Source organism: Mesoplodon mirus (genome assembly GCF_964341445.2).
Source record: "Mesoplodon mirus genome assembly, chromosome: 2".
Lineage (NCBI taxonomy): Eukaryota > Metazoa > Chordata > Mammalia > Artiodactyla > Ziphiidae > Mesoplodon > Mesoplodon mirus.
The window spans coordinates 84,412,994-84,433,809 of record NC_138977.1 but is presented as its reverse complement, the minus strand read 5'-3'; the positions used below and the strand labels follow the sequence as shown (position 1 = coordinate 84,433,809).

The 20,816-nt window shown below is 38.6% G+C and overlaps 1 protein-coding gene across 3 annotated transcripts in view; it reads right to left on the bottom strand.

Annotated features, from left to right (window-relative positions):
- GRXCR1 (glutaredoxin and cysteine rich domain containing 1) overlaps positions 1 to 20,816 on the bottom strand; it is a gene marked incomplete at its 5' end in the record, with an annotated part of 356,205 nt that overhangs the window by 222,120 nt on the left and 113,269 nt on the right. The gene's annotated exons all lie outside the window — the stretch shown is intronic.

The window sequence follows — 20,816 nt, the reverse complement described above, 5'->3', positions numbered from 1 at the left end:
CTGGTCCTCAATCAGGGAGATTTTGCCCTCCAAGGGTTTGGCAAAGGGATACCTGCTTTGTCTGTAGACGTTTTTGGTTTTCACAATGGGGGTGGAGGGAGGGTGGGAATCAGAGAGTGCTCCTGGCAGATGAATAGGCCAGGGATACTGCTAAATATCCTACAATGAACAAGAAGCTCCAACAAAGAATCACGTAGCTCAAAATGTCAATAGGGTTAAGGTTTAAAACTCTGCCCTTAATTATGTCATGAATGTGTCCAATTCTCTCAGTCTCTATTGCCAGTACCTTGGTCCAATGCATGACCCTCTCTGGCTTTCTTCCTTCCGTGATCTCCCAAGTAGTTTCTCACCTCCTTCACTCTGGGCCCCTACCTGCTCAATCTTTTCTTGGAAAAGATTACTTTTCAGACTAATCTTTATAAAATATAAATCTGAACGTGTCAGAACCCTACCACCACCATAACACCCTTCAGTGGTTTCTCCGCTGCACCTAGAATAACAGCCCAACTTCTAATCAAGTCCTGGGTCCTTGCCCACCTTTCCAACTTCACCAAGCACATCACTCTCCCATCACTCAATCTGCCTAAAGCAAACCATGCTTCTTTCTCTTCCTTAACACACCAGGCCCTCTGCTTCCTCAGGACCTTTGCCTACACTTTTCTTCCTCCCACTCTTTGCCTGTCCCAGCCCTATTCAATGTTCTCATGCTCATGTAAACATCACTTCACATTAAGCCTCTCCTCTAAAGCTCCATGATTCTCTGATGGCACTCCTTCTTTCCATTCATGATGCTTGGAACAACTTATATTTTTTTGCATTTTTTAAAACGTTTTATCTTATGTTGGAGTATAGCCGATTAACAATATTATGATAGTTTCAGGTGCACAGCAATGTGACTCAGCCATACATATACATGTATCCGTTCTCCCCCAAACTCCCCTCCTATCCAGGCTGCTATAATTATATTTTTGTGTGTTTATTATTTAGTGTCTGTCTCCCTGTATAGACTATAAGTGCTTTAAGGTCAGGGAACAAAAGAATGAGAGGAACTGTAAAAACTCTGGGATCCTGGGATATGTGGTCTGAGCAGTTTAGACACAAGGATAGAGGGATTAAAGCAATCTTCATTTTTTTCCTTCACACTTCTGTTTAGGTCTCATGCTATTTTCAGTGAGTTTGTAAGCTTTATCATGGGAGAACAGCACATCTCCCAGTGACTTCTGACAGTGGAGGTTCATATGGAATGTATCTAACCTCACCCACATCTTTCCATCTCTAATTGAAGTATCCTCAACTCCTCTCTCCTACCACAGTGATGGGCATCTTTAAAGCAGTAGCGTGATGGCTTGTACAAACACTCAAAAACTATTTCTCCCCCTCCTCATTCTCAGCTTGTCCCATATTTCATTGAGAACGAAGAAACGACCACAATGAAATTCCATTCGTTTTCCAACAAATCTACCTGCTACCTGCATCTCTACCTACCCTGCCTTCTCTATTGTTACAGTGAACAAACTCTTCCTGCCAATGGCAAGGCCAGCTCTTCTGAATCCCATTCCTGATTGCCTTCTCAAAGACCCTGGTAACCATGACCTCTTTCTGCTGGATCATTCTCAAACATGCTCTGCTATTCCCTTCCTTTAAAAGGAAAACACACACGCGTGCACGCGCAAGCACACACAAGAAACCCTCACCTAAATGTATGTTCCATTTGCAGCAAACTCATGAGATTTCTCTATAGTTGCTAACACCTTTTTCTCACCTTTCATTCTCTCCTCCACTTACTATTATCAAAGTCAATAACATTCTCCATCTTACCAAACCCAATGGACTTCTGGGTCATCACTTGGATGAATTCTCAGGAGTATTTGGCATAGTTGCCTATTCTCTTATTCTTAAAGCACTTTCCTCTCTTAGGGTCTGGATCATAACATTCTTCTTGTTCTCTTTTACTTCACTGGATGCTCCTTCTCAGTTTATTCTGCAAGATCCTCTTTTTCTGCTCAACTTTTAAATATTGGAGTTCCCAAGGGAGGGTTTGGTACCCAGGCTGTCCTCTCCAGCCTATCTGCAGTCTCTCCATAGGTTATATCATTTATTCAGATGGCTTTAAATACCACATATATGCTCTCAACTCCGTGGAGTCCAGACTTGTATATCCAACTGCTTTCTTGACAACACCATCAGAATGTTTAATTTGTATCTCAGAAAAAAACTCTTTTACAGATGAAGAAAATAAACTTACAGTTACAGGGGGCGGGATAAACTGGAAGATTGGGACTGACATATACACACTATTATATATAAAATAGATAACTAATAAAGGCCTATTGTATAGCACAAGGAACTCTACTCAATACTCTGTAATGACTTATATGGGAAAAAATCTGAAAAAGAGTGGATATATGTATATGTATAACTGATTCACTTTGCTGTACACCCAAAATTAACACAACACTGTAAATCAACTATACCCCAATAGAATTTTTTTTTAAAAACCCCAAACTCTGGCTCTCTCCATCCCAAATGTGTTCTTCCTCCAATCTTCCCACCTCAGTAAATTGTTCCACCATTCACCTAACGGCTCATTCCAAAACCTAGAAGCTATCTTTTATTCCTTTCTTTCACTCATGTCCCATATCCAATCCAACAGCAGCCCTGTCAAACTACCCCTTCAAAATCTACCCCAAATGTGTCCATTTTTTACCATCTTCATTGCTGCCACCTTAGTCCAAGCCAGTATTATCTCCCATCTGGACCATAAAATAATTTCCTCTCCACAATCCATTCTGTACCATTCCGTACATAGCAGAGTTCTTTTTTTTTACTTGAATTTGATCCTGCCATTTTCCTGAAAATAAGTGAAAGTGTTGGTGTAATGGTGAGCAGTGGTCACATTCTGAATACATTTTAAAGGCATAGATGGCAGGACTGCTATTGGATGGGAAGTGCTTCCCATTACCCTTAGAATAATATCCAAGCTCTTGGTCAGGGTTCAAAATCCCTGAATGAACTGGCTTCTATCCAGCTCTTCAATCTTATTCCATACTGCTCTCTCCCTCCATCACCCAGTTCAGTCCACACTGACCCTAGTTCTCTTCAGGAAAATGCAAGCCTTTGAGCCTCTGTATTTGCTCTTCTTTCCACTTGGGAAGCTCTGTCTCCAAATCTTTGCATACCACTCTGGCGTTGGCTCAGATGTCATTTTGCATAAGCCTTTCCTTTGCCACCCAAGCAGAAGTAGGTCCCCAGTCAGTGACATCTCACACTGTTAGTATGTTTATAGAACTTATTTTTGCTTCATACTTTGTTAATTTTTGTCTCCTTGTTAATAATGGGGGAAGAACTTGACTTAACTTGTTCCCCACAGTATCTTCCTTGAGTGTAGAAAAGTGCCTGACACCAAGAAGATGCTCAATAAACATGTGTTGTGCTATTAAGTTAGTAAGTTTAAGAGAATATTTTAATGTCATCTTTGTTGAGGATCCACGTTAGCTGTTCTTCTTGTCATCTGCTGAGGGTATTCACTGGTGTGAATAAGTCATTTAATGATTGAATTTCACATTTAACAATTGCAGGCAGAAGTGATGTCCATTTGTAGCTGAGACTTTGTTAAACTTAATCTCAACTGCCTCAGATGGACAGATTCCCCTGTGCAGTGATGAACAGAACCATAAAGCACCCAAAATAGGAAATGGAGTCCTTGATGTCAAAAGTAATGGTGATTATATGAGAGATAAAACTCTAATATCTATACTTGAGAGAGATTAGGCCGATGTGAAATGCAACCGCATTATACTACTTGCTTTGCACTTCCATACATAGCCCAACACAAGGTCTAAGACCCTCTGTGAAATAATGTATTGTTTTCATTTGATAACTGCTAGCGGCTATGATGACCAATATTTTACATATACCCTTCAGGTCTAAACCAAATATAACAGAATGAAAGAAATTCAGAAGGATGTTTTAATTTAATTTAGTGACTGATTAGAGTCTACTTATATAACTAATATAATTGATGGTAGCTTCGTGGCTACATTTCAGCTGAGTGAAGAATTTAGTAAGCTCTTCTCTAGGATTGGCAATAAATTTAAAATGTCAGCTTTTCTTTTGCTGAAATGCGTTGAGGGAGCCATGAACAATCCAAAGTACTTTGTGTTCTCTGTCAAGTGAAAGGACAAGTATGTACTGCTTCCTGTAGCACAATTTCTCAAATGCCAATGCGAAAAATATCCTTTTTTTAAAATTTCATTTGAAGTTAGTTAATAACAAGGCCCCCAGTCAAAGTCCAGCAGAGATATCACCTGAGACTGTGTCCTTTGTCACAGCATTGAGAATGTGCCAAAGATGAAAAGTTCTTCTCTGAGTCTCAATGCTCCCTGGACATGTCAGGACTACTAAGTCAAATCAGCACATTACCAAAGTGAAAGTACAATCATGGTGTCCTAGTCCAGAACAGATGGCAAAGAGCATGGGCTATTGGGTTCCTCTATACAGTCTGAGAGCAATATAGAAGTATGGGTTACAGGAACTAATGCACAAACAAAATGCATAGGCTTATGAAACCCTGGGGACAGAATGCTTTTTCTTACTGGGTGGGTGTGAGAGGTAGAAAATTGCAGCCTGGGACTAATGAGAGCCAAAACCACTCATAAGAGAAGAAACCCTTCCAGGCCAGTTCTCGCATCTCTCTACATTAGTCTGGGATGATCAAAGCCTGGCCTTCCACCATAGAAATCAGCAACATGAGTTCCAGTCGCCCTGGTGAAAGCATTGCAAAATCTCTGCTGGGCGAAGAGTAGATGAAAATATGTGAGCTACCTGGACGAATTGGAAAATCTACTCCTCCAACCCCTCTTCCCTCAAACTCCTAGACTGCTAGCTTCCAACCTAAAAAGATACCATGTTTTTCCAAAGCTAGTTCTTCTCTTTGTTGTTTTTTAAATAATTTTTATTGTATTTATTTTATTTTTTAAGAATATATATATATATTTTGTGTGTGTGTGTGTGTGTGTGTGTGTGTGGTATGCAGGCCTCTCACTGTTGTGGCCTCTCCCATTGCGGAGCACAGGCTCCAGACGCGCAGGCTCAGCAGCCATGGCTCACGGGCCTAGCCGCTCGGCGGCATGTGGGATCTTCCTGGACTGGGGCACGAACCCGTGTCCCCTGCATCGGCAGGCGGACTCTCAACCACTGCACCACCAGGGAAGCCCTTAGATCTAATATTTTTATTGAAATATATTTGACATACAAGATTGTGTAAATTTAAGGTGTACAGCACAATAATTTGACACATTTATATATTGTAATGTGATTGCCATTGTAGCAATAATTAGCTACACTATAACATGACACTTCTATAACATGACATTATCATTTCCTTTTAGTGGCTGGAATAACTAAGATCTAGTCTCTTAGTAAGTTTGATGATTATAATACAACACTGTTGGTTATATTCACTGTACTGTGCATTAGATCTCTAGATTTACTACTCATAGGTCCGTACCCTGTTTACGGGTTGTTTTTGTTGTTCAAACATCTGTCCTAACCCTCCATCCCCATCTCCTGGTAACCACCATTTTACTTATCTCATTTAGCATAATGTCTCTATTAATTTAAAGGTGAAACTCTGAGTTGCTTGGTGAAGTGATAGCAAATGGGAGTGATACCAGCAGTAGTCTTTCATACCTGGAGATCACATCCTCCCCTCTCCTTAAACTCACCAAGATGATCATGGATCAGGGCCTAGTCTTTGACCCTTCCCCATACACATTACAAAATGCAAAGTTGGTAGAAGGAAAGAAATCATAAAGATCAGAGCAGAAATAAATGAAATAGAGACTAAGAAAACAGTAGGAAAGATCAATGAAATTAAAGCCTGGTTCTTTGAAAAGATAAAATTGATAAATCTTTAGCTAGACTCATCAAGAAAAAAGGGAGAGGGCCCAAATCAATAAAATCAGAAATGAAAAAGGAGAAGTTATAACTGACACCACAGAAATACAAGGAACATAAGAGACTACTACGAGCAACTATATGCCAATAAAATGGATAACCTAGAAGAAATGGACAAATTCTTAGAAAGGTACAATCTCCCAAGACTGAACCAGGAAGTAATAGAAAATATGAACATACCAATTACCAGGACTGAAATTGAACCAGTAATTTAAAAACTCTCAACCAGCAAAAGGCCAGGATCAGATGACTTCACAGGTGAATTCTACCAAACATTTAGAGAAGGGTTAACACCTATCCCTCTGAAACTATTCCAAAAAATTGCAGAGGAAGGGACACTTCCAAACTCATTCTATGACGGCACCATCACCCTGATACCAAAACCAGACAGACATATCACACAAAAAAAGAAAATTACAGGCCAATATCACTGATGAACATAGATGCAAAAATCTTCAACAAAATGCTAACAAACTGACTCCACCAATACATTAAAAGGATCACACACCATGATCAAGTAGGATTTATCCCAGGAATGCAAGGATTTTTCAATATACGCAAATCAATCAGTGTAATATACCACATTAACAAACTGAAGAATAAAAACCATAATTATCATCTCAATAGATGCAAAAAAAGCTTTTGATAAAATTCAACATCCATTTATGGTAAAAACTCTTCAGAAAGTAGACACAGAGGAAACACACCTCAACATAATAAAGGCCATATATGACAAACCCACAGCTAACATCATATTCAATAGTTATTATTGTCTTTTTGAAAAAGAGGGGAGAAAAAACCCTCTCAAACCAGGAGGGTAAGTAAGCACTCTATTTAAATGTGCTTGCTTTGGATACCAAGGGGGGGAAAGGGGGGTGGGATGAATTGGGAGATCGGGAGTAACATATATACACTACTATGTATAAAGCAGATTATTAATGAGAACCTATTGTATAGCACAGGGAACTCTACTCAATGCTCTATAGTGACCTAAATGGGAAGAAAATCCAAAAAAGAGGGGATGTATGTATACATATAGCTGATTCACTTTACTATACAGCAGAAACTAACACAACATTGTAAAGCAACTATACTCCTATAAAAATTAATTAAAAAAAAAAGAAAAAGTCCAAAGGTGCCCAACTCATTTGGGGGTTAGTATCATTTTGCTATCAAAAACAGATAGTACAGAAGAAAAGAAAATTAGAAGCTCATTTAATTGATCGCAAAAAAAATTTATATTATAAGCATTTACATAGGTTTTATTATGTCAGGAACTTGCCTAAGCCCTGAACATATGTAATTCAAAGACAACTCTTTGACTATTATCTCCATGTTACTGATAAGGAATTTAGGCATAGAAGGGTCATATGGCTTCCCCAAGGTCATACCGCCAGCTAATTGGATCCAACAGTTCATTTGAAAAAAAAAAAACCCAAAATTGACATCATGCTCAAATGAGGTTAATCCCAGAAGCGCAAAATTAGTTACACTCCATGAAACTCATCAATGCCATTTATCTTATTAGTAGAGTGGAAAAAATTATATCATTATTTAAATGAGGCAAAAAGATTTTAATAAAGTTCAGGACCTATTTATCTTTTTCAAAAATCTTAGCAAACTAAGACTAGAAGAGAACTCCCTCTCACTGGTAAACCTTATATACCAAAATCTTATAGCAAACACTACAGTTGGTGGAAAAACACAGATAGCATACCCTCCAAATTATAGAACCATACCCAATAAATGACAACTGATTGATACAGTACTAGAAGTCCTACCAATACTAAAAGGAAAGAAAAATAATTAAGAAAAAGAGAAAAATGATCACTATTTGCACTAGATGTTACCATCTCCGAATAAAACCACAGAATTATCACCAAATGAAGCAATTAGAAATAAGAAAGTTCAGAAATTTACCTGAATATAACAACTTAGAAAATCAATAGCACTAACTTACCCCAGCAATAACCAACTAGAAAACATAACAATAGCAAAAAAAAAGAAAAGGAAAAAAGCTATAAAGTATCTAGTAATGAATTTAACCAAGAACACACAACATGAACACATAAGAACACATGGTATGGAGAAAACATAAAAACCCTAATAAAGGGCATACTAGTTGATTTACAAAATTAAATAGACATTTTACTCTCTTAGATAAGATGACTTAACATTACAAAGATATTCACTATTCCTAATTATTCTATAAATTCAATGTAATACCAATCATATTTCCAGTTGGATTTTTAAAGAATTAAATAAATTAATTTTATTATTTAATAGGAAGCCAAACTGTAAAAAGATGAAAAAAAGAAGGGCAAGTTGCCAGATATAAATACATACTTTTAACTGATAATAATAAAAAAAAGATATTGTCATAAGAACAATCATATGGACCAAAAAAACACAATAGAAAGCTCAGGGATAAACCATGTAGAGGGGACACTTTTATATAAGATAAGGATAGCATCACAAATTCATGGGGAAACAATGAATTATTTAGTAAAATGGTTTGCAAAAAGTGAATTCCAGCTTAACCCTACATACCAAAGGAAACTACGAAGGAGTAAATATCTAAAGATGAAGAATAAAACTAGAAAGCTGATAGAATAAAATGTGGAATAGCTATAGATCTGAGGTGAAGGAAGGATTGTTTAAACAAAACTTTGAAAGCACAAACCAAGAAAAAGGAGTAATTAAGTTGTTTACATCAAAGTGAAGAATTTCTGGTCCACAAAAGATACTATGGATAAAGTTAATATATAGTTGACAGAATGGAAGAAGATATTTGCAAAGTGTAAAACCAACCAGGGATTAATGTTTAGAATATACAAGAAACACCTACAAATGTATAGTGAAAGACAACAACCCAAATAGAAAAATGAGTCAGAAATATGAATATCCAATATAGAAGAAACTCAAGATGCTGACAAACAGATGACAAATCAAAACAACTGGCAATTACAGAAATACAAGTTAAGTTATTATAGGCTGGCAAAAATTGGAAAGCTGAATAATGCTAACTATTGGCAGAGATGTTGTTAAATATGAACCTTTGTCCACTGCTGGTGAAAATACAGACCAGTGCAAACTTCCTGGAGAGCAACTGGGCACTAGTCAAAATAAATGCATGTCCCATATGACCCAGAAATACTGTACCTGGGTGTATGTCCAAAAGACATTCTCACAAAGTCCCTGAAGACACGGACAGAGTTGTTCATGACAACCCTAGAAATGATGCCAGAGTTTCCCACAGGCCGTGTGACCAACAGAGAAGGCAGCTGGGCTTGAGCTATATTGGCAGGACCCCACTCAAGAACTCAGTTCACCTGTGACAGAATCCCACCAATAAGAGGCTAAAAGATGGCTTCTTTTGGCCAGAGTCAAAGGGGAGTGCAAGGAGAAGGGCTAGACTGGAGCTCACAGTGCAGTGTCATCCTCCAAAGCCTCCCCCCAAACCCAATGTGTGTCCCATGAGGAGTCAGTGTTTGGTCACCCACCATGGAAAGGACATTGATTGTAAATTACTGTTAGTCAGAAAAGCAGCAAAAGAAGGACATCACTGCTGACCAATTAAGGTAGCTACCTCCTCTCCCTCTTCCTCCTCCTCCTTTAATGAAATGGAGAAACTGAACTTTAAGAAGAGTTTGGAGAGGAGGTATCTCAGAGCTACATCATACCCACCATCCTTGAAGCAACCAGAGCCAAGATAAAGTCCCCCTTAGGGAGGGGAGAAAATGAGGCAGTTGAAAGAGAGTCTTTATAATGCTTTTCAGCTTTACAGTGTCCTTTCTCTACAGACCCTACGGTCTGAACATTGTTTCTCACTGCCCCCCCAAAATTAATATGTTGAAATCCGAACAGCACAGGCAATGGTATTAAGAGGTGGGGTCTTTGGGAGGTGATTAGGTCATGAGGGCAGAGTCCTCATAAATAGGTCACAAGAGCAGAGCCCTCATAAATAAGCTTAGTGCCTTTAGAAAAGAGTCCCCAGAGAGCTTGCTTGTCCCTTCCATCACGTGAGGTTACAAGAAGTCTGGCTTTCACCCAACCATGTGGCTACCCTGATCCCAGACTTCCAGCCTCCAGAATTATCAGGAAAAAATTTCTGTTGTTTATAAGCTACCACCTAATCTGTAGTGTTTTGTTATAGCAGCCCAAACAGACTAAGACAGACTCCAAAGGAAAAGGGAAGTCAGGGCCAAAATATAGCTGAAGCTGCCTCAACAAGGTGTTAGAAATAGGAATTAGTTTAATTTTTCTTTATTTATATCCTACATAATTACAAAAATCATTTAAGCAGAACTGAAACTATTTAACATTGTTCTGCTGCCCAACATTTCAAATGACACCCCCTCATCCTGCAACCGGAGAATCAGCATCATTGTATAGAGGGTACACTCAGGCCAACAACCTGAGTTGGCCCGTCCAATAACGTGTTCAATCATAGTGGCTCCCAAAAGATGGGAATGAAAGTGTTTTATCAGACCACAGCACACAAGTTTGCCTCCTATCATGGCTGGACCTCGGCCCTCTAAAAGGACTAGGATGAAGAGGAGAATGACAAGCAAGACTGTAAGTTCCTCAAATGTCTTCCACTTGCAGGTCCTAGAGGACACAATTATTGATCTCAGAGCTAGAAATGGAAATTGATGGTTTTTTAATGCTAGAGAAAATAAGGGAGTTAAAATAAGGAAAAAAATCTTGTAAAAAGTATAAGCCATTAAATAATGGAAAATGTTCATTTTCATCATCTATACCTGTGTGCTCAAAGACAAAATGAGTTGCAACCAAAAAGAGTCAGTCTTATTTCTTCAGAATAGGCTTCACGTTTCACAAAAGCCATGAGTTACTGTTTTCAAGTCTCAAAAAATCCCTTTAACAACTAGACTGCAACAAAATTGGGCATGTGTGTTCGAACCCTAATTAGTTCTTGGTTATATATACCCAGCTATGGGTTGTCAAACTGCTTGATTTGTGACCGGATATCAAAATATCACTTTCTATTACCTTGATTGTGTGCCAGATGTTCCAGCTTTAGATGCCCTTGGGAGTTGGTTATTAATGTGGTTGTTACTACTGAATGCAAAAGAATATCCTAATATCTTTAAATATTAAGTTTTGCCCTGAAATAAGATAAGCATATGCAAGTATGATGATTTGGGGCTGAGAAATTAAACAAAGTAATAGAGAAGTAAAGGAAAGATGTCCCTGATACAGTCAATTGTTAATGAACCCATGGATGGCATAGTTGCTTCTCCTATGAACAAGTAAGATTTCACAACATAACAATAAATATCAGGTCAGTTCACTGCTTTTGCTTTCATTAGAATCCCCACATCATGAAGGAAAATTTTCTTGTTAATGCTAAAGTTCTCAAAAGCAGGACTGGGTATAAAATCTCTTCCACTTCTTAGTATTACTAATGAAGTTGGTTGTCATTTTATTTATTATACTCATTCAGTTTTATATTAGAAAGAGAAAGTGACATTCAAGAGATTAATTGAGTTCAGAGCAAAAGATATCTTACATCTGATGTTTTTGAAGGTCTAAATAGAAATAAAAATGTCTGTCAAACCATGCTTCTGAATTTTTATAAGACTATAATTATACACGTATTTAATAACCCCATTAGGCAGGATGTGTCAGAAAACATTGAAGACTTAGATTATTATGATTAGCATAATAATTAGGTCGTTCATCAGGAAAAACTATGAATAATTCATTTTAATTAAGTAACTGATATAATAGCAAATCAACCATCAGTGCCAGAGCCTAGTAAGTCACCAGTAAAACTAACTTCTGGGTACAAGATGATAAATTAAAAATTTGTTCTATCACTAAAAAAATCACCAAAAATTTTTCCTGGACTTTGCATGTTCTCCAGTTAGTAGGTATTCTCCAGGTATGTGAAACACTTTGCTGCTGCATAATTTGAAAACTAGAAAGAAGTATTAGATATTAAAGATATGAGAGGAAAATGTGCCTCTCTTCCAGATAATAAATGTTACCATTGTGTTGCTTTCCTTCTGGCTATGCCAGGTGACTAACCTTTGGAATTAAGTGTAGAAATACATATTATACAGGGAAGAAACAGTCCACGGAGAAAACAGGTGGCTGAAACCAACTATTCCAGTCCATAAATGCTGGTATAAATTATTCTGAAAAATAACAAAAGATTCTGTCTCCACATCCAGTTTATAAAGCCTGTTAAGAACCTGGGATTCAGAACAATCTATTATTAAATATTCTGCTTCTTCTTCTGGTTTACCCAGAAGGAAAACAGCCCAAGAGTTATAATCATTTTTCGGATGAGAGATAAAGATCAATTTAAAGATTTTAATAAATGATCAATATTAAAATGCAGGGATACATAACACATGAAGGCCTATCTAACTTATGAAAGTTTTAATTTTAATTTTAGGATGCAATATCCTTTAAATCAAAGTGTGTTTCAATTTTTTTTCTTATAATCTAGAAGATTATAGATCGTCAAGTAGACTTCAGAATTTGGAAAGACCAAATAAAGCCTTATTTTAGTGTAAGAGTAACTAAAAGCCTTAGGGAATATGATGAAGTTCATTGGAACGTGGGAACTTGGGGACTGTTTTCTGTGCTGAGCAGAGGACAGGTCAGATGAATAAGCACTTTGCTCCAATACAAACTGCCTGACCCATCCCCTAATTAACCCTCTGGCCATAGCCCTGACCTCAGAAATGCCACTGCTGTAATACTGAATGGGGTTTAGAGTGGCAATGACCACTGACAAGCAATCCACTAGTTTGCACATCAGCCAAGAAACACTACAGTTGGACATCTGCATCTCACCAATCTTCAAGACCGTCAGACCACAAACCTGGGAGCCATCTTTGACTCCTTCCTCTCAACTTCCTGTCCAACTGGCCTGCCTGTACTATGTATTCAATCTACAAACATCTTTCCATGCTCTCCACAGTCACGGCTGTCATTGGCACTACTTTCATTCATGCACTAATCATCTCATAGTTGTTGTAATAAAATAGTCTCCTGTTGGCTTTTGTGCCCTCCCATGTGCCCCGCTCCAACACAAGTCTGATCATAGCAATCTATTACTTAAAGTATTTCAATTATTCCAAATTTCTTTGCTTACATTTGGTGACTACTAACTTTTCCAGCACCTGCCTTACCAACCCTATAGTTGACTCAATTCTTGCAGAGCTTAGAACATGTCATGCTCTCATCTCTGAATCTATACGCATATATCCTGGGTTCAGCCAAATTGAAGATTTCTCCCCTGTAGCTACTACTTCAAGGCTAGATAGCATTTGATTGTAATTCATACTTAAACAGAAGTCCCGAGATACTATGGTACCAGGGCTGGTCTTGTTTACCCCATCTCCTAATTTCCTGTTATCTACAGTGCTAGCTATTCACAACAATGAATTTTGTTCCTCTGGATAAAGGTAAGGGAGATTCACCCACCCAGATCAGCCCAGAACCCAAGCTAGTATAAGATGAGATGACTTAGCACTAAAAGCAGACCAGATAGGGATTTTCTGAAATCAGCAGCTAGGCCTCCCTAAAAATAACTGGACCATTGCCCTAAAGGAAATGCCCAATACTTTCTATTACTTCACTCAGGAACAAAAATTAAGATCCCATAGTGACTTTCATTTCTTACATTTTTATAACTCCTTGGGGCAATTAGGGACATATTTTTCCCTAGCCTATTACTCATAAATACACATAAAAGAGGAAGCTAGCATAATTTTCCCCAAGAAAAGGAATTTTTAACAAATGACCTCAAATACTGAATAACTCACTTTCTGCACTAGAGTGACTTAAGTGATCAATTTCCCAGAAGGAACCCACTGCCCTAGCTTGTGCAAAAGGAAGCATCAATATTAAGAACTCATGTTAATTTGTGTGTGTTAATTATTAATCAGAAAGAGTTTTATGCATTAAAGATAACTATAGTGTTTACAGATGAAATTATATAGGCCTGGGGTTTGCTTTAAAATAATGCAATGGGGGAGGGGGTAAACATAAACAAAATAAGATTGGCCATGAGCTTGATTATTTTTAAGCTAAGTGATTAATACATGACAGTTAATTATACTAGTCTCTTCTTCTGTATAAGTTTTTAAAAATTATAACAAAAATCTTTTTTTTTTTTTTTGTTTTTTTTTTTTTGTTTTTTCTTTTTGCGGTATGCGGGCCTCTCACTGTTGTGGCCTCTCCCATTGCGGAGCACAGGCTCCGGACGCGCAGGCCCAGCGGCCATGGCTCACGGGCCCAGCCGCTCCGCGGCATATGGGATCCTCCCAGACCGGGGCACGAACCCGCATCCCCTGCATCGGCAGGCGGACTCTCAACCACTGCGCCACCAGGGAGGCCCACAAAAATCTTTTTTAAAAAAGAATTTTTATAGCCAGTTGATCCTACTTGTTCCTATAAAAGGAGAAAATGATTACAAGGAGTGCCAAGAGTGGTTCAGGGCTCCTTTGGGAGATTTTTCTGAGGGTTTCCTTTAATATGACTCTACTCTCTCTACTTGAAATCATCACCTCTCCCCCCCTGCCCCAACCACCTTCCCTAACTCCTTTTTATTCCTCAAGGCTTAGTTTAGGCATGACCCTCTTGGAAAGACTGATCTTATGTTTTCCTCCTTCCCAAGTCAGGGTAAAGTGTCCCTAATACATGCTTTCATAGCATCCCATGTTTCTTTTATTGGGGCTCTTATTATACTAAACTGTACCTATTTGTTTACTTGTCTGTCTCCTCCACCAGAATCTACAACAGAATCCAAACTTTTTGAAGATAGGAAACATTTAATTTATCTTAGGAAAGGAGCTTAAAACACACACGATTTGCTTTATTTTTATGCCATTTTTCTCCCACTGTTCTCTGGATTTAATTGCTTGCCTGATGATCTTTCTTACTTTGAGAATCTCTCATCATGTGGAGAGACCAGGAATGAAAAATTTTATTTCGAATCCAGCAAGTCCTTAATCTTTTATGTTTCCTCTAAATTATGCTTGAAAAATGAACTGTTTCCTTTTTTTAAATCATCTCCCTCTATTTGTATTTTATGAAAGGCAATGAGATGAAGGAAGTTGGCATTGTCAAAGTTCTGCCTGGAAATCTTAGCTAGATCATGGGGTTCATCAGTTATATTTTCTATTTTCCATATTACTGCAGGGTACAGTGCTAATAAACTTTCTTCTATTATATGACAAAATATCTCTTTTCTTACAACTTCCAATAACATTTTCTCTCTCCTTTAATCTCTCACCAACAGGTTATTTGAGGCCCTTTTAGCTACTGCTAACATGGTCCTCATGGCTCTTAAGATTTTATTAACATCTCCCCAAGTTTACCCACCATCAAGTCCACATGTTTCACTGTTTTTTATGACAGTGTCCCATTTCCAAATACCCAAATGTGTTCTTGTTATCTATCATTTCCTAACAACTCACCCTAAAACAGTGGACCTTCTTTGATGAGAGCTGATGAAAGTTAAATCACATCCTCAGTTCACAGCATATCATCATCATTTGTCCTAGTGAGGCTTTCTCTTATTTATATTACTAATTTATTTACTTATTTATTTTTATCCCCCTCTTAGTACTCTACCTGTGCTCCCAGGCAACTATTACAATGTGCTTATACTAACACAATGAGCTGAATCATCAATCAGGCTCACAAAACCTATGTCTTACCAAGCACCAAGCTTTACTAATGTTTAGTCAAGTTTACACAAAGGAGCCGCATCATATCAGGACATATCTTCCTAAATCCCTTTTTCACATTAGGATGCATTTTGGGCTCAGAGCAAGAAGCACAATGGGCAATACAAAATGGCACAAGGAAGCCCTTTACTTCTGTGCTTCTCTCAACCTTTATACTTTCTGGTTATGAAGTAAGAAGGTCTATGTGATTAACTTCCATTATCCAGCCCAGCTATGGCTCATAAAGCCACAAACTGAAGACTAATTTTTTTTTTTTGCGGTATGTGGGCCTCTCACTGTTGTGGCCTCGCCCGTTGCGGAGCACAGGCTCTGGACGCGCAGGCTCAGCGGCCATGGTTCATGGACCCAGCTGCTCCGCGGCATGTGGGATCTTCCCGGACTGGGGCACGACCCCATGTCCCCTGCATCGGCAGGCGGACTCTGAACCACTGCACCACCAGGGAAGCCCCTGAAGACTAACTTATAATAAATAATACAGACAGACAAGGTACATCCTGCTATAAAAATTCCTTAGATAAGAAATCAGAACATGGCACCTCCTGGAAGATTTTCAGTTACCTTCCGATTAGTAAATTCCATCAATTTGCTAACAAAGGGGTCTGGCTAAGGTCAGAACTGCCTCAGGCAAGGAGTGAGGAACCAAGTTTTAGACCTGTTTATTAATCCTTTACTGGTGTTTACAGTTTACCTCTTATTTTGATGCATTTTCGCAGCATGTGTATTGTTTTGTGAGCATGTATGTATATACGTTTGTATTCAATATTTATTAGTGTTGCATATTTACATCAAAATTCTGTTTCTTACTGGTTTCTTTTAGTCCTGTGTCTTAGGATCCATCCACATTGCTATGTGAACACCTAATCCATTGCTTCTAATTGCTGCATACTATTCCATTTAGTTTATCCTCTCTCCTAAGGATGGACAGCCAGCTTGTCTCACTTCCTTAGTGCAGAAATAATGCTGCAGTCAGTATTCTTAGATATGAGAACTTCATTAGGATATTTAATCCAGAGCATTACTCTTGGGCCATATGGAACAAATATACTTAGTTTATTAAATACCACCACCTCCAAAATAAATACACTCAGACTATACTCCCACCAGTGCATGAAGATCCCTATATCCCCACATTCCTGCCAACATATGCCATTATCCAACTGACTAGGGGTAATAATTACAACAGAGATGACGCATTTTGTTTGGGATCCTCTAATTACCAGTTATGATGAGTATTTTGACATACACTGTTACCTTGACCATACTTGTTACCTTTTGGAATTTCTTCTCTAAATTGTGTATTCATACCCCTTATGCATCTTCCAAATTGTAGTTAAAATGGCACATTCCCAACTCATTTCCTCTCAACTGGATTCAAACTATCCATGGACACTCGAATATGACACAAAAGGGAAGTGTAATGAAGGGGCAGTCAGAGTGGCAAGAGCTAGTGGTCCTCACTAATTGCAATAAAAATAACTTACTCTTGCAAATTTCACTAAAACATACAATAGTGTGAATATTTTGGGAGGCCCCTCCCAAAGCAAGTAAGGAGCCGTGAAGCCTAAGCTTTGTTTGCTTCACAATAAATCCACCTGGGGTCCTATGTATACATGGGTCCAATCTGAGCCCTCTATTTGGTTCTACTGATTTATTGGTCTGTCCTTGCACCACACTAGGGCGACACTAGGTTTATAACTATGTCTTTGTTTGCTTGAATTTTATCAATAAGCATGTATTAATTTATTTTATGATTTTTAAAATATCACTGAAAATTTCTTAGAATCCCAGATAACATTTCCATATTTTATTTTTTATTCAAATTTTATCTACCCCCATCACCCACCACCTACCCGCTCACTGCCTAACGGAATCCTCTGACCAACAGGAGTTCCCACCTTTAGAATATGTCACTCATCTCCATGTTCCTAGGGATATTATTCCCTGTAGTTTTCATTATTTTTTATCAGTGGTAGTATCTAGCTAATAAGACACTGCTCAGAAAAACTCAGTCTATCCCCTTTCAGATTAATGAATTAACTAATGCATCCATTTATTCAGTAAATAGTTCTTAAGTGCCTATAATATGTTTAAATGTTATGAATTCAACAACAACAAAAAGCATACGTTAACCCTCATGGAGTTTAATTCTTACCATAAATCATTTCCTTTACCAAGAAGAAAATAGAGAGTATATGGGGGATACATAAGTACTTTCTTCCTTCCTCTTACAATGTATTCAATAAAGTTATTAATAATAATATGCCTCTTTCTGATATCCACGACTGTAAATTTCTAGACGCTGCAATGCATCAGCGGTGGTTTCTGTGAAAACAAAGACTTTGTTCCCTTTTCCATAGGTCAGCTCACCGCTCTATACCACTACAGCTGTGTATAACAAAGTCATGCAAAATGTTGTGTTCTTTTTAATGCCCCCAATAAATGCAGTGCTGACTTAGATACTATCTTATTGGACTACAGTTCTTCCCCACTGTTCATGCCTGTTTCCCTCACGACACTGGGAAGAGACATAATTTCATAAGCCATTCTACTGAGGAAGATGAGCGTACCCTAAGGAAAAAAGAGCATACTTTCACAGTAAGGTTGAAAATGAGTGCATTTTTCTTTTGAACCAGTGGTGGTGGCGGTGGGAGTGGTTGTTTTCCTAATGTAGAATTCATGACATCACTTATTTAGAGATAAATTCAAGCATGTCAAGTCTGGCAGATTCTTTCCAGAGACTAGCTTATCTCTCTAGCTTCATTGTCTGCCTCTCCTGCACTGTAATTTGCACTTGGCAAAGTTCCCAAAATAGAACATGCTGTTTCATACATCAGCATTTTTAGTGTCACTGTGACTTCTACCTGGAATGTGTTTCCAGCAATTATTTCTTCACCTGCCTCCACCCCTCATGCAAAACAGTCCCAGGAGAAGTGTCTCTTGTCCAATCACATAATGCTCCTCTCTCCTGAGACCCGCATACCCTGAGTATCCCAGTATCATAGCACTTAAATTAGTCCTTCAAAATGATCTATTTACATGCCTGTCCAGCCTACCAGCCTACAAGTTTCTCAAGAGCACAGGACTGTGTCATTCTCCCCTTTATAGACCCAGCTACTACTCCAGTCCTTGCCATACAGCATGCAGTCAACAAATACTGAACAGAGCCCAACTCAACTAAAATATCAATAACTTTTTGGAACAGCACTTTGAGCTTATGCAATCATAATTACCCCCAGAATGAACCCTGTGGGTAAACAAAATAGCTAGCTTCCAACATAAGAAACTTGAAGAGCAGGGAAGGCAAATAATCACTGGTGAACTTTGGTTAAATTCCCTCCTTATCCTTTAATTAAAAATTTTTGAATGCCAATTAGTATACTGAGCATGGAGCACATTAGTAACTATTAACCCACTCCTTGATAATACAATATTATAATGCATGGCTTAGCAAAGAGGTTTTTAACTTGGCTCTTTGAGTTGGGGTGGGGATCATTTTGTGGTTTTGTTTTTGTTTTTTTTTTTGCGGTACGCGGGCCTCTCACTGTTGCAGCCTCTCCCATTGCGGAGCACAAGCTCCGGATGCGCAGGCTCAGCGGCCATGGCTCACAGGCCGAGCCACTCTGCAGCATGTGGGATCTTCCCGGACCGGGGCACGAACCCGTGTCCCCTGCATCGGCAGGCGGACTCTCAACCACTGTGCCACCAGGGAAGCCCTGTGCTTATTTTTTGGTGCACATTTTAAGTTGTGATTTTTTTTTCCAAATAAAGCATGAGCATAAAAATCGATAAATGAAACAGATAAAAGTGAGTGAGCTAGTTGAGGATGGATGGAGTGATGAGGGAAACTAAGACAGAGCCTTAGGATCCCTACTGCTCCTTGGAGCTCACGGTGACAACCATGTGTAGGCAGCAAGCAGTCTTTGAGTGAAGCACAAAAGAACTAAGATTGCTGTGCACTGCATCTCTTCCTTCATCCCTCCTCACTGCATGATCACTTATTTTAATTCTTTTTTTTTTTTTTTGAGTTGGACAAGTAGATTCTGAAACTACCAACTTCATCTGTATTCAGAAGGATCAAGTTTCCATCGCTTCTAGGATTCTGGGGTGACTCGAGAATGTTAAAGAGATGGAAAGAAAAAAAAATGGCAGTGGAGGGTGTTCTATCAGTGATATATAATTACCTGCCTCACATGCTTTATTATGCTTTATTATCTTTATCATTATTTAACATATATTGTATGAAAAGTGCTACAGAGCAGCATTGCTCAATTTTTAATGTGCATAGGAAGCACCTAGGATCTTGTTAAAACAAAGGTTCCGACTCAGTAAGTCAGGAGCAAAATAGGAGATTCTAACAAGCTCCCAGGTGATGCCAATTCTGCTGGTCCACAGATTGCTCTTTGAGAGGCACTAAAGGATGCAAAAAATGGATGAGAAGTAGTCTCTAATTCTCATGGAGTTCACAGTCTCATAGGAGGTACAGACCGTAACTGTAAGAACTCAAATAAGACGCAGCAAAGGGTGAGTACTGAAAAGGATGCTGAACACCAGGCAGCCTTGAGGTTTTAGCAGAACACATGTTTTAGCAGATCCTCAGAATCTCATGTCAAGTGCTTTAAGAAAGTAACATAAAAGAAATGAGGACCCAGTCGGAAGGTCCCAAAAGAAATTAAATATGTTCTCCCTTTTCTGATTCCTTTCTTGCTAGTTTTCTTAGTGAAGTGGGAGAATGCTGACTTTGTTTACTACCAACATACTTCTGCTTTCTTGTAGCAGAGAGAGCAGTAAAGGAAGATGGACCCCAGACAATGCTAGCTTCCTCATGGTTTCCAAAAACAGTCTCCTAGACTAAATAAGTATTTATCCCAGCAGAGATGTCACCTTGCAGAGACAAAAACTGAGCCTGTTATCAAACAGACTAGCCCACTCTTAAGTGTAGGTGTCCAGGTGTCAAGCTGAAAGGAAGACAAATGCAGCTTTGCCTCCCACATGCAGCCAAGAACTACTTTGGAAAATTCTGTGGTGTGTGACACGTTGCTTTTCTGTACTGTCACATTTTAACAGGTTAACAGTATCAAAGCTGAACTTTCAAAACTCAAGTTTTACAGGCTTGGGTATCTTTGC